Raw genomic sequence first — 15,640 nt, 5'->3', positions numbered from 1 at the left:
GCACATCAAAATCAAGTGACATAAAACCCATGATAAAGTGAAACTCTTAAAGAGAGACACATCATATACAGAGGAACAAGAATGACAGCTGATTCCATATGTAAAGCTATGCAAGTCAAAAGATAGTGGGGAGACTTTTTTTGAAGTAGTAAACTGTCAACTTAAAATTCTTTATCTGATAAGACCATTTTTCAAAAATGAAGATTTAAAAAAAAAGCCTACCACACACAAAAATAACCATACATAGTTCATTTAGGTGGAATTCAAAGTTGTATCATCATTTTTAAAATGTTTCAAATATTTTTTCAATTAAAAAAGGATTAAATAAATATTTTAACTATTCTTTTAAAACGTATTATTCAGCTTGGTGTGATAACTGCCAGTATTTTATCTTCTTTGCTTTTTATTATGTCATATATACAGTAACATTATAAAGATAAACTTCCCACTTTACAAATATGTGAATCATTTTTTTCTATAGAAGCTTTTTAACCAATTTTCCCACAGTATTATACATATACTTAATTCCTCTAGGCAAGGACTATGCCAGGATTGATGCCAAAACACACAGTCTCACCTCTTATGAGACTCTTTCTCTGATCATTCTTTTCCATTACTGTTTAAATCTTCCACTGTAACTAGTAGTTGGATTTTTTTTTTTTTTTAGCAAAGAAGTCATTACAACCATCTGTAATTGTTAATTTCTTTTCAATTTTCCCCTGAATACTGAGAGATTTTTGCTCCTCTATCCCCCACATTCACTGTTCACTCTGATCCTCTGGCCACGTCCCTTCAATGGTCAAGAATTATGCGGGACCTAGGTGATGAGTCGTAGGGAGGATACACACATTTCCAGTGACCTGAAACCCTGGAATGCCCTGTCTGCATAACACTGTGGCTGTTTACAAGGTCTAAGCAGGTGTCTTCTGTAGGTTTACCTGTTTGGGTCAAAACAACCCAGTGTACACATTCCAAGGACAAAAGAGTAACCAGAGTATAGATCTTCATAGAGAGTGTGGAAATGATTCCTCATCTGTACAATGAAGCTAGGGCTGGGATTCTGATAGATTCCTTGAACTCTTAAGTTCTGATAAGGAAGTCTGAGTAGTTTGAGGATTTCATTACTTTCTGAGTTTTTAAGGAGGTTTATTTGTCAAGATAAGAGGACAGAACATGTTTATTTACATTTGGCTCCTGTGTAACTTTTAGCTATGCATGTGGTTTTGTTTGTGAGCATCTGTTTGTGCTCTTGGCTTGGATATATCAAATGTTAGAGGCAGACTTGATAGGGAATGTGCCTCATTTAATTATCAGTAACGTTTAACAAGAGTCCCTGGGTAGCACAAATGGTTAAGTGTTGAATTACTAACCAAAAAGTTGGCAGTTCAAACCCACCCACAGGTTCATCAGAACTAAGACATGGTGATCTGCTTATAAAAGGTCACACAGCCTTGAAAACCCTACAGGGTGCAGTTCTACTCCGCACAGTTAGGGTTGACATGAGTCAGAATCGACTTGACAGCAACAATCATGACGAATGTTTAGCATACTATAAATGCTCAGTAAATATTTGCCAAATAAATGACACAACCAAATAATAAATTGTATAGCTATTAAACATAGTATCTAGGTCAAAGAGTTTACATGCTAATGAGGAAGACAATATGTGAATAATGAAACTCAAATACAAAACATTTTGCAGTGTGTGCTGTATGGAAGATGTAAAGTGCTTTCCAAAATTGAGGTAATTTATCCAGAATTATCAGGAAACAGGTAATTCTCCTTTAATGAATTTTTTAAAATATAAGCAAATATGTTTTTTTCTTTAAGTAGTTGCTATGGATTGGATTGTGTCTCCTGAAAATATGTGTATCGATTTGGCTAGGCCATGATTCCCAGTATCCTGAGATTGTCCACCATTTTGTGATTTCCCTATGTGTTGTAAATCCTACCTCTATGATGTTAATGAGGTGGGATTAGTGGCAGTTATATTAATGAGGCAGGACTCAATCTACAAGTTTAGGTTGTGTTTTAAGTCAATCTCTTCTGAGATATAAAAGAAAGAAACAAGCAGAGAGACTTGGGGAACTCATATCACCAAGAAGGCAGCGCAGGAGTGGAGTACGTCTTTTACACTTAGGGTTCCTGCATGGAGAAGCTTCTAGACCAGGGAAAGATTAATGACAAGGATCTTCCTCCAGAGCCAACAGAGAGAGAAAGACTTCCCCTGGAGCTAACGTCCTTAATTTGGACTTGTGGTTTACTTGATTGTGAGAGAATAACCTCTTTGTTAAAGTCATCCAGTTGTGGTATTTCTGTTATAGCAACACTAGGTGACTAATACAGTAGAAAAATCTTTAAAATATTTTAATTAGGAATTTAACTTAAATTCTAGAAAATTTTAAATATAGAACAGCACATACATGGCAACTTTTTCTTGAGGAAGCATTCCTCATTATAAACAACTTTTATTGCTCTTTGAGTTATATTTGGATAATTTTAGTAGGCAGGTAGTCCCTGGCTGACAATGGGGTTCCATTCCAATGACTCCTTTATAAGTCGATTCTGATGTGAATCGAATACCTCAGTTTTTTTTGTTTGTTTTCATTACTGTTGCTTTTTATTATCAGTATGTTTATAAATTTGATCCTTGTTTGTCTCTGAAGGCTGGAAACATTATATATAAACTTACAAAAAAAACCCACAGATATATTTTAATACCTATATATGTTCATACATAAAAAATACACAAATTATAAAATCTTAAAAATTTACTCTGACAATGAAATTGACAACTGGTGATCTGTTGGTACAAAATGCTGATTAAGATCACACTTTTTTTTTTTATAAGCCTCCTTTACAACGAAATCTGCATCAGTGTGGTAACAATGGAATTGGAATTGGAATGGCTGTTGGATGCATGCCAATTCAATTGTCATATGTCATTAGAGTTGAACATTGCCCAACTTTCTATCCATCCGGACTCCCGACACTGATACAAACTTATTTGTAGACCAGGCTATAGCGGCTATAACTTGTCATATGGCAGTGTTTTGAACAGTAAGTCAGAAAATTGAACACCTGTATGGGAACATCTGAGAATGATAACATCACCAAATTACCACTGCAACATTGTATGTTTCGTCATGTAGTACATATTATTAACGGTAAGTTGTACCAGAAAAAAAAAAAAAAGATGGTTGTAAGTGCGGTCATTGTAACTTAAATATATCATAAATTAGGAAATACCTGTATTTTTGCCTTCTCCCTTATTTGCTTTATTGACATTATCAACATCTTTCTTGGCTACTACTTCTAATTTACCATGACTTAAGAAGGCTGATAATAAATTTTCAACCATTAGAACTGAAAGGGCCACCAGAGAAAATTTAGTTTATTCCCCTCAACTTTTAAAGAAGGAAACTGAGACCTGGTAAGGCTTGTGAAAATGTTAGAAATAATGTGAGAACAGAAATTGTTGTTGTTAGTTGCTGTTGACTAGGCTGTAATTTATGCCAGCCCCATGTACAACAGAACAAAGCATTGCCTGCTCATGCACCATCTTCGTAACTATTGGCATGTTCAACTATGTTGTGCAGCCACTGTGTATTTTGAGTGCCTCCAGACATAGAGGGCTCATCTTTCAGTACTGTATCAGACATTATTCTGTTGTGATCCACAGGGTTTTCAGTTAAATTTAGGAAATGTATCACTAAGCCTTTCTTTCTGGTCTATCTTAGTCTGGAAGCACCACTGACACCTGTCAAATACCAGTGGCACAGCTTCTAGCACACGCAAGCCACCACAGTATGCCAAACTGTGGGGGGAGAAGTGAGATTAGTTGGTGATTAGTGGTAAACAGTTTCTTAGTGAGAGCCTAAGAACAACTATGTCATAGTGGAGGATATGTGTGCTTATTGTTAGGTCTGAGACTTTCTACCACGGATTAACCAGCCAGTTCCCATTGAGTCAGTTCTGACTCGTGGCAACCCTGTGTGCTTCAGATTAAAACTGTTTTTCATAGGGTTTTCACGACTATAACTTTTCAGAAGCTGATTGCCAGATCTTTTTTCTGAAGCGCATCTGGGCAGATTTGAGCCACCAACTTTTTGGTTGGTAGCTGAGCACTTCACAGTTTGTGCCTCCCAGGCACTCGTAAGGCTTTCTTCCACAGATTAGGTTGGCAGAAAACTGACCTCTGGGTAAGTAGACTTTTGTCATGCATCTGTGGCATAATTTAAAGGAAGCAAATGAATCAACGTAGTCTGTACTTCTCACTGAAGAGCATCTGATCTTCAACCAAAAGCAAAAAAAATAGAAAAGAAATTTAAAGGCAAAGAAAAAGAACATCTTGGGTCTATGATGAGATTTGAAGTGGGAAGGATATTGAAGAAATATTTTTTATTGATTTGTCCATCATGACACAAAGATCTTTTTCCTCAGAGCTCACAAGTAATTCAAAATCTGTCAGTAAGAATGAAATGTTTAAATTTTTCTCTCCAAGATATGTTATAGCTTATACACATGTGGGGTAAATTCCCTCATTGTAAATTTATGTCTTTTTTGCTAAGACCTTTTTTAATTCTCACCGTATGCTTCCATCACAACCAAATTAAAGAGTCAATACCGCCTTGGACGTTTCTCTCTTTTAAATTTGTATTTTTGACCCTTGATAGATTTAGTTTATAAGCCCAAATATCTAATATATTTCATAATTATCTTTTATTTTTAATCTCTACTTTTAGTGTCTTTACTCCATTCAGATATTTAATTCCCGTTAGTATTTAGTATTTCATTTTCTGACCTTCTGTCTTAGAGCATTTTGTAAAGAAACTTTTAAATCCCTAGTTACTGAGAGATTAGAGATGTACACATTTTAATAAATTTTAGGCTTCTGCAAAAATGCTTGCCTTGAAATAGACCCTTCTTTTCTCCATTATGCATTGCATGAACTTGTAATGTCCACTTTAAAAGAATGATTATTTTTAAAATGATGGTAGATTCCAGTTCTGTTTATCAACACAAAGCAGACTTCAGACCAATTATAGATTTGTGTAACGGAAAAAAACTTACATTCAACAAAGAAGTTAATAGCTGTGTCTCTTAAATATACTTAGCAATACAATGTTTATGAAATCTTGAAGATAGAAAACTGAAAATTCACCTGATCGTGTTAACGTAAATATGTATTTAATAAAGACATAAATGTTTAACTCTTACGAGGCTGGTTTCAATTCACAATATTATTACTTGTCTTTACTGAATATACCAGACCTTGGTGATTTCCAAGTACCAGAAAAAAAAAAAAACAAACATAAACCTGACAATATACCTATGGGATATTTTGTGAACACTGGCAAATAAAGTTTTTTTTTTTTTTTTTTTAGAACTTAAAATATGTTTAAAGCTTTTCATTCTTTGATGACAGAATTCCTCGATGAAAAAGAATCAACATCCTGGCAAGCCAAAAATGTAGTACAATTGTTTTTTTAAAAATGTCATTAGAGGGCACTATTGTCTGATTTGTAGGTATTGCAGACCTGAATGTATGGCCAAGTTAGAAATCTTATGTTAAAAAAATGTTTTCTCTACTTATTCTTGTTACTTTTATTTAGATAGGCTTAGAGACTTTTTTTTTTTAAGAGACTATGCAGTTTATCATCTTTCTAAAAAAAGGAAAAAAAGGAAGGAAGGGAGGAACGGAGGAAGGAAGGGAGGAATGGAGGAAGGAAAGACGGAAGGAAGAGACTCTCTAGGCTGAATAACTTTAAAATTTAGGAACAAGAAAGGAAAAAATGGGGAGGACATTATTAGAAAATATAAACTTTTACAATACTAAAATTCTAAGGAAAAAAAACAAGCTAGAGAAAAAGACATTCAAAGACCCTTCTTATTTAGGTTATTTGTGTAGTTTAGGTTGGAAGCACAATATTTCATGCTTCATGAAACATGACAGTCAAATGAGCACCTTGAACTTCAAGGGGCAGCATAGTTTTATAAAGGGAACACCATAATATTCTTTGAGAAAATTTTAATTTACTTATTCACTCAGTCAACATTTACATATTTACTGTATACTGTTGGAGTCCTGGTGGCACAGTGGTTAAGCATTTGGCTGCTAACCAAAAGGTCAGCAATTCAAATTCACCAGCTGCTCCTTGTAAGCCCTATGGGGCAGTTCTTCCATCCTATATGGTTGCTATGAGTCACAATTGATTCAACAGCAGTGGGGATACTGGGTCCTGGAGCCCCAGTGGCTCAGTGTTTAAGAGCTCAACTGCTAACCAAAAGGTTGGCAGTTTGAAACACCAGCCACTCCTTGGAAACCCTAAGTGGCAGTTCTACTTTGTCCTACAGGGTTGCCGTGAGTCAGAATCGGCTGGAAGACAACGGGCTTTTTTTTTTTTAAAACTGTGTACTGGACACTGCAAATTAAACAGATCTTGGTTCCAGTCTTCAAACTTTCTATGTGCTTTTGTTTGTTTGTTTTAACATTAAAACATTATCAACCAAAAATATTACAGGAAACTATTAGGCTAGGGGTTAGTATTTTCTGTAATACCTAAGTACTTTGATAACGAGTGCAATCTTCAAAATCCAGTGGACTGCTGCTAAATAGAACTAGAAACTAGAAAAGTATTGTGTGCATTTAGGCAAATCACTACATTTTCTCTTCTTCATACAAAATCACATATATTTATTGACACTTTGAATCAAAATCTCTACAGCACATTTGAGATTATTGTGTGCTCAAAAAGTTAAAATGTAAATACTTCACTATTTTCATTATAGAGACATTCTGCACATGGCACAACTTAAAAAAAAAAAATTATTCACAAGTTTTTGCTTCCTAGTCTATCACTTCTCTTTTGTGTGTGGGTGTCCCTGCAATTGTTAACAGCTAAGCATTTTACATGCTTATGCATTCTAATGTTTGCTGGTTTTAGGCGTGTTATCTTTTTGCTTCTTTTTTTTAACTTGGTCTAGCAGCAAATTGTTAAATTTTTTGCTGCTGCCTTGTTAGGAGGCTTTGTGGAAAAATTTTCGTTGAATTGTCTGATCATCTTTGGCAATAGCTAGGACGTCCCTGTTCTAGTTTAATAAATAATTTGGGCTGAAAAGGATGCCCTAATACACATACTGAGTACAAGTGCTAGTCTCTGGAGCCCTGAAGCTGATTTTAGTGAAACATTCAAGTAGATCTGGTCAACACGATGTTGCCACTCAAAAACTATCTGGAGAAACCATGGGAGAGAGTCTGACAGAAGATTCTTTTTTCTCATGTCTGTTGTTAGGGCCTTCGAATCGATTTCAACTCATAGCGACCTATGTACAACACAGCAAAACATTGTCCATCCTCGCTTCCAAAGAGCATTCTGACTGTACTTCTTCCAAGACAGATTTGTTTGTTCTTTCGGCAGCCCATGGCATATTCATTATTCTTCCTCAGCACCATAATTCAAAGGCGTCAATTCTCATGTCTAGAAAAGGCAATTTCTTAGATTGTCAGAAAAAAAAAAATTCATACCAACAATCCTTTGTAAAAATAGAGTATATATCTTTTAAAATAATATTTTGAAAAATATTGGGTTTCGAAAAAGGAGAACTCCGTTATACTTGGGGTTCCATTGTGAATTAACTGCCTTGTCTAGAGGAATTTACTAATTCCCGTGGCCTGTAATGCGAAGGCATACTATTCTATGAGCTCTAAGGCTTCATGTAAACATTGTCTGTGCTTCCAAATACATTTGGTAAATTAATCACCCAAGAAACAGGGCGTAAGTGCTTCAAAGTTCCATGTTTTAAACCAGATAACCATCGATTTAATAAACATTTATTCTATCAGGTTAGAAGACTCTGTCATTTTATGTGTGTTTTTATGAGTGTGTGAATGAAGATTTAACTGGGGTTTTTTCTGGATGGTGGAATTAAAGGTTATTTATTTTTATTCTTTGTACTTTTTATATGTCTTTTAAGCTTTGTATAATAAAAATGTATTCACTTTTATAATCAGTAAAATAAAAATTAATAACATTTTAAAATAGATAAATGATTAAAACAACTTCTTTTACTGACATGAGTGTCATTAAAGGGAAGCAAGAAAAGGGATAAAAGGTACAAAATCATAATTTTTTAAATTTAAAATTCTGATTTCTATTAACCCCCCAAGCTTTTGGGTCCAGGTAATTTACACGATGGGTGTAACTGCATTGGTGTTAATGAGGATTCAGTTTGGAGGTTTAAGTTAAAAATGGGTTGAATGTTAATTATTTTTTTATGTGTTTCCGTGAAAATTTATCCTTTTTCTAAACAAAGTCCTTGAAGCAGAAGTTCGGCCTTTACCTCTCTTGTGAATGTGATTTTTTGCGATGTAAAATCTCTAGAAAACAAAAAAAGCAACTGCACATTCGTTGTTAACAGGTTGTTGAATTGATATAGAAAAGCAACATGGATGCAAAACTCTCATTCTTGGCATTCTTTCTCAACAGCAGGTTGATGATAAATTGAGAATGAGCTGACATTCAGAACCTGAGTAATCCAATATTAATTGTGACTTCTTCAACATGATGAAAACAATTGGTGTTTAATTTTGAATCACATTTGTCCTTGTTTATTTCAAAATTAGTTCAAATCCACCTTCCCAGAAAAAGGTTCATATTTCTTCTCTTTATAGAAAATGTTAAATCCTCTAGTCTAGCTTTTTAAATGAGTACAATTAAAGCTTTCATCAGAAGAAATGAAATTTTCATAAACATGCTTGCCTTAATAGCCTGTGGTACTGAAATAGGAATTACGCTTCTCCTTGATGTACTGACTCTGCTGCACAATTATCCCATTGCTCTAATGTCTTTATAACTGGATGTTTGTTATCCATCTTTTGTTAAAGTTCATTTTGTTTGCGAACAATGCATTTTAGCACTATCTAATAATTTATTTCAAGTTTGTGGTAATTATGGGAAGTCAATTTTTACATATTTATTGAGCCCTGCAAAGTTAAATAGTACATTTATTCAAATTAATGTGACTTAAAGTAAACCAATTTGGAACTGCTATAAAAATTGTGTGGTTTCTTTTTTTTTTTTCAGTTTTTACCCAATATTAAGTCATTTGTGTCTCCATTATTGGAATATATGCACCTGGAATTGTCATGAAGAACAGTAAGACATCTTAGAAAGTACTCTGGTCATTTAAAGAGAAAAACATTTTCAATACTGCTGTTATGAATAATTATCTATCTCCCCCGGGGCCGTTTGTAAAGGAGTCCCAGGCATATCATTCTCTCTCCTTTTTCTCTCCCCATTCCGCTCTTTGCTTCTCCTTCACATAGTCAAAATTACAAAGTATTACTCATTTTTTTGTTCATGAAAAAGTAATGAAGCTAATGCTTTCCCAGATGAAATTATCTGAGAATTAACACCACTTATCCTTTATAACACAGGCTTTCAAGACATTGGCCTACTGATCTTACTTAAATGCAAGTTATCTCCTTTACATCTTTTATTTAGTTTTGCATAAATAACTGACTAAAAAAAAAAAAACACCCAGTGACTAGGTCATGTAAATTGGGTGAACTCTTACTTAGCAACAAGTGTCAAACCCAGAGTAGAAAAATATAGACAAATACTGTCACTACTTAAAAATTTATTATTTTATTTATTGTGCTTTAAGTGAAAGTTTACAAATTAAGTCAGTCTCTCATACAGAAACTTATACACACCTTGCTATGTACTCCTAGTTGTTCTCCCTCTAATGAGACAGCACACTCCTTCTCTCCACCCTGTATTCCCGTGTCCATTCAGCCAGCTTCTGTCCCCCTCAGCCTTCTCATCTCGCCTCCAGACAAGAGATGCCCACATAGTCTCATGTGTCTACTTGAGCCAAGAAGCTCACACCTCACCAGTATCATTTTCTGTCTTATAGTCTCGTCCAATCCCTGTCTGAAGAGTTGGATTTGGGAATGGTTCCAGTCTTGGGCTAACAGAGGGTCCAGGGACCATGACCTCTGGGGTCCCTCTAGTATCAGGCTGACCATTAAGCCTGGTCTTTTTATGAGAATTTGAGGCCTGCATCCCACTGTTCTCCTGCTTGATGAGGGATTCTCTGTTGTATTCCCTGTTAGGGCAGTTCACTTTTGTATTTCGTCCATTTCACCCTAGGTCCTAGATATGTGATATTTGACAAAACAATTACAACCTATTTTAAAACCTCAAGATGTATATGCACTTGTTTTTCTGATAGAATGATGTTGAGGGATGGGGTATCTGTGAGATTACATTCTTACCTGCAATGGGCAACGAAATAACAATGTCAGAACAAAGACAATCCAACAAGTATTTACAGATGTGTCTATAGAAAAGTATGCTTGATTGTTATATTGAGAAGTTGAGGAACAACCCAAATTCTCATCAAAAGCGACATGAATCTGTATGACGAAATATGGTGTATGTGTATATTTACATGAAAATTGTACAAATATATTAAGTGAAAAGGAAGTTTTATCAGACAATGTGGAATAATCCCATTCAGATTTTAAAACTAAGTCATTGTTCCTTCTACTGGTATTGCTACTACCCTCCTAAATGTTAGTGTAAATGTAGAATAAGATAAAAATTGGAAGACTAATATCAAACTGCTGTATTACTAGTAAGACAGGCATGAAATTTCCAGGAGGACTTTCAGTTCCTTACGAACATTTAGAATTTCATTACATAAGTAATACTTTCTGTTTTGTAACTGATGCATGGCAATCTGTATTACGATTATACTGTTAAACCAGCCCTATATGATAGGCATTTGTATTGTTGTCATTTTTTAAGCTATTACATACAACGCTGCAGTAAATAGCCTTTTCTGTGCCTCCTTGCATACATGTGTGTTTTACTTAGAATAAATGCCCAGATGAACTCTTTATAATATAATATGGTATAATCCTTCGTTTCATAAGGTGAATACTCTTTTGAAATTTTATGGGTATGTCAATTCCCCTTCAAAATGGCTACCCTGACTTCCTTTCACCAGCACTTCATGAGAGTGCTTATGTCTCTATTACTCTCACCAATATAAAACATTATCTAATACTTAAAAATTTTCTAAACTGCCAAGTGAAAAAATAGTATCTGATTTTGTCATTCACTTTCTATAATTCATAACTGTAATCTAATATTTTATAATAAATATGTATTATTTTATTATTTTATCAACCATAATCATAAATACCTTGCATTGAATCTGACAAATTGGAAATAAAATTAGTTTTTAATTCTGTTGTTTTAATACTACAGACTATATAATGGTTTAAATTTTTATCATATAAACTAAGATTTTCAGCCATCTATAATGGACTTTAAATGCATCCTGATTGAGCAAAATTAGGTCTCACACTTTGAGAAGAGTTTCTGGCTGCCTCAAAGTTCTTGAATAGGTTAGAAGTCCCACAGAAACTTATCAAAAGTCATCTGAAACTAACCCACCAACCTACCTCCCAACAAAAAACTGGACCCTAAATCTAACATATTTTTTCAGAGGTCCTTCATTGACTTTATGGAAACCCTGGTGGTGTAGTGGTTAAGAGCTATGGCTGCTAACCAAAAGGTTGGCAGTTCAAATCCACCAGGCTCTCCTTGGAAACCGTTTGGGGCAGTTCTACTCTGTCTTGTAGGGTCACTAGGAGTTGTAATCCACTTGATGGCAATGGGATTGGGCTTGGTCTTAGATGACTTTAGAATAGATGATGACAGCAGATTCAGCATCACTGTTTTTTATCTATTCTGTGTGTATCTGTCAAGGTCCAACCAGAGAAGCAGAATTAGTAGGAGATTTATAGGATCGCTATGAATCAGAATGGACTAGATCGTAACAGGTTTATTTTTGTTTTATACATATATGTATTTATGTATATATGTATATCTCTATACCTCTATTTCTACCTCTATCTTTCTCTATATATACATATATATGTTAAAAAATGTGTTTTCACCACAAAATCTTTGGGAAATTGCTGTGAAAAAAATGTATACTAAACAAGAAATTAAATGAATATCCTGTAGCTGATCATGGGGGTGGAGACAGAGAAAACTGTGAAAGTGGAACATGCTTACCAAAGATGTGCTACTTGTTTTCTGAGTCATTTAAAAATGTTTAGGTATTCCCCATAGCCATAAAGAAAAAGTGTAACAGTTCTGTGACTTAATAAAGCTATTCCTGCATGTAAAAAAAAAAAAAATCTCTCTCTCTATATAGATATAGATATACATATATATATATATATATATATATATATGTTTAGCAATTCCTGGGTAGCCCAAATGATTAAACACTTGACTATTTGCTAAGAAGTTGGTGGTTTGAACCCACCCAGAGGTGCTGCAGAAATCAGGCTTGGTGATCTGTTTCCTAAAGGTCACAGCCTTGAAAAATCCTATGCAGCACCACAGTTCTACTCTGACACACAGAGTTGGCTACATGACAACAGTTGTTTTTTTTTTTTTTTTTGGTAGCCTAGCCAAGCTGATGTATCAAGAAAACCATTATACCATGTCTCCCTGATTTTTTGAACTTACATTAGCTGTGCAAAAAGGATCCTTTCTTTTTGTCTTCAACTGATATATCCCTTTATAAATAACATAAAAATTAAAAAAACTACCAGGTCTAAAATACCAGGTTCCAGCTGAGGACATGGTGGAAAGGAGACTTTCCTTTATCTCCTATTCAGACTGTATCCCAGCGTCCTCACTGATGTATTGAAAGTGAGGGATTAGCTAGCTAACATTCTGCATAAGAAGCAAGAAGGTTTTAAGCGTTCTTATTTCAAAATAGAATGTTATTACAAACTATTTACAAAGGTGGTAATTGTGGTATGAAATTACAGGGAATTTTGCCTTCCTTGTGAACATTAATAGTTTAATTTCTCAAGTAATAAAAGGATGCTTTATACGTTTTAGCTGACAAATACGAGCAAAAATGGTATATGAATCTGATGAGGTTACAGAAGCTCAAACTAGAAATGATACCAGATACACTTAATTTTTTCATGTAAATGAGAAATCTCTCTGAATGGACTCACAATTATTTGTGGTTATTTTGTTTTTCCATTTTTGAATTGGAAGAAAGGAACTGATCACGGTCCAAGTTTTGTGAACTCACTGAACACCTCTGCCACCAGACCCTGATCCTGCCTGTCAGTGTCAGCCTCAGGGTGGGTAGAAACATCACTTGGTGGATCAGACCATTTTGAATAGCATAATTTAGGATTATGAGTTTTGTTCTTCTCACCTCCACATTTTTCTCAGTTAGTGACTTAGTACTTTGAGATGATTTTGAATATACTGAGTACCTCCACTTTCGCCACGAGAAATAATCTGCTCTACTAAGAGGCATGATTTTATTGTGACAAATTTGAAGCATGCTTAAATATGATTGGCCTTGGTATGTAATTCTTAGGGGGGAAACTAAACTATGCTAAAACAGAAAATCTGATATTTATTAGATATATTTTAAAATGTGAGTGACTTGTAGACACTAATTATCTAAAGCAGTTGCTATCAATTACTTTCAACTGTTATTCTGGAGAACTTTTCAGGTTGCTACATTGCTTATTCATTTAGGTGATTCGTGATGCATTATTGGAAGTATCCCTTGTTTTTTTAAATTTAGTTAAGGGAACAAATATTTTCAAGTCCAAAATCATAGCTATAACCACTTTTAGGCTTCAATCATTTCTATGTTTGTATATAGGGAAAGACACACAGGGGTTAAAATCTTGACTCTGCCTGTTGTCACCATTTGGGGAAGTTGTCCTTTTATTCAGGTGAGAGTGTGGGTTAAGTGCTTTAGTTTTAATGAATATGTCAATCCTACTTTCCACTTGGTTGAGTGTTTAAGCTCTTGGATCTGACATTAATTGGCACATGGAGGATCTGCAACCTGTAGTGTTTGCAGGCAATATAACTGCCACTTTTGTTGCTGCTCAAATCTCACTAAATGCTATCCCGTGAATGAGTATTTTAAAGTATTTCCTGAAAAGTAAACTTGCCCTCCATGTTTCTATATATTCCAGTGTGATCTATGTTGTCTTTGCTCTTTCCAATATCAACAGTTTCCATACCTAATCCCTTATGAGGCCTTCTTCCTGTGATTTGGAGAGGGAGCCTTGGGGCTGCTTATATGTGCCCCGAATCGAGCCTGGTCAGACATCTGATTAGCTCCAGCTAGCATCTGGCATACACAGCTGTGCTGAAGGAGGCCCAGCAGTAGAGGGAATAAAGTAGTAGCTATTCTTGCTCTTGTTGACCACCTCTGTGGATTCTTCTGGATGCAACTGTTCACCAGGTGCCACTCTCTCTCTGCATACATTAGTGACTCCCAATAAACGCTCCTGACCCCTGTACCACTTCTATGTCTTTCCTGGAACTCTCATCTCTTCCCTGAGTGAAAGCAATGGACCTTCTTAGATTATAAAGCTGTCTGATGGTTTTTGCAAGTTATGAAAACTTTCCTCTCCCTTTGTGTGACATTTTGCTGTAGAGGTTCCAAAACGAAACTCTGTTCCCGTGTATTGCGGAAATTTTCTTTATTGCTTTTCCAACTCTTCTTGTAACCAAGACATAAAACTGAACAGAAGAGTTTATGTCCATGAGGAAGGAATGTCTAGCATGGTGGGAGGTGGGACACTCCATGCATTAGGCCATATGCTCTGTTCAGAGTTACCTCTCCCTGTAGATGAAGTTTTGTTAGTAGACCAAACAAGGTCTTTCATCATATGATTTTTTTTTAAATCCTCATTTTCTCATGCAAACAGGATTTTGGTGACACTGTCCCTCTCGAATTGTAAGAGCTGTCTGACATCCACTCAGGGACACAGCTTAGGTTCAAACCAGGTCCCAAACTATACTTGATTTTACTCCTGGATTATATGAGGCCACCAGAGAATTTACGTATTGCACCTTAAAACAATTAATGTTTCTCAACCATCAGCAGCTCTCCTCCATGGTCCCACCCACCTCATGTCTCCTTACAGGAACTGGAACTCAATAAGCACACATAAATTTGCTATCATGGGTCTCTTAGATAGTTGCTATTGAGTGTATGTCTGCTGTATCACTCACTCTCTGCCCCTCTTAGGGAAACCTGGGGTGAGGTAGCAGTATCTCTCTCATGCTTCAGCATGAGAATAACTTGGCTTCTTTTAATCAAATGCAATTTTGTAAAAAATCTAATAGAACAAGTGACTTGATCATTTTCTCCCTTTTGCTAGGAAAGTTAACGTAGCATTTCTGGCCTAACTTAGTAGCTTATGTAAGATCCGTAGTTAATACGTAAAATCTTTTTGCATGTTTTCTCTAAACTGAACTCTTTGACTAAACTATTACCTCGTGTAGTTATCTACCCTATGTTCCACTTTTCCCTACTCCTCTTTTCTTTCATTGTCATTGTATGACATTGTATTGCATGTTTTTATAAACCTCAAACATTTTTGTAAAGGGGCAGAGTAAAAATGAATGTAACTGGCTCTACAAATATATGCCATTTTTTAGGGTGAATGGAAATAGGCAGACCAAGCCTTGTAGATTCATGGACAGCACATGCTGTGGTGGCCTCAGAAACCCTGGTGGCATAGTGGTTAAGTGCGAAGGCTTCTAAC

Source organism: Elephas maximus, chromosome 4 (assembly GCF_024166365.1).
Source record: "Elephas maximus indicus isolate mEleMax1 chromosome 4, mEleMax1 primary haplotype, whole genome shotgun sequence".
Lineage (NCBI taxonomy): Eukaryota > Metazoa > Chordata > Mammalia > Proboscidea > Elephantidae > Elephas > Elephas maximus.
This window is presented reverse-complemented; position numbering follows the sequence as displayed.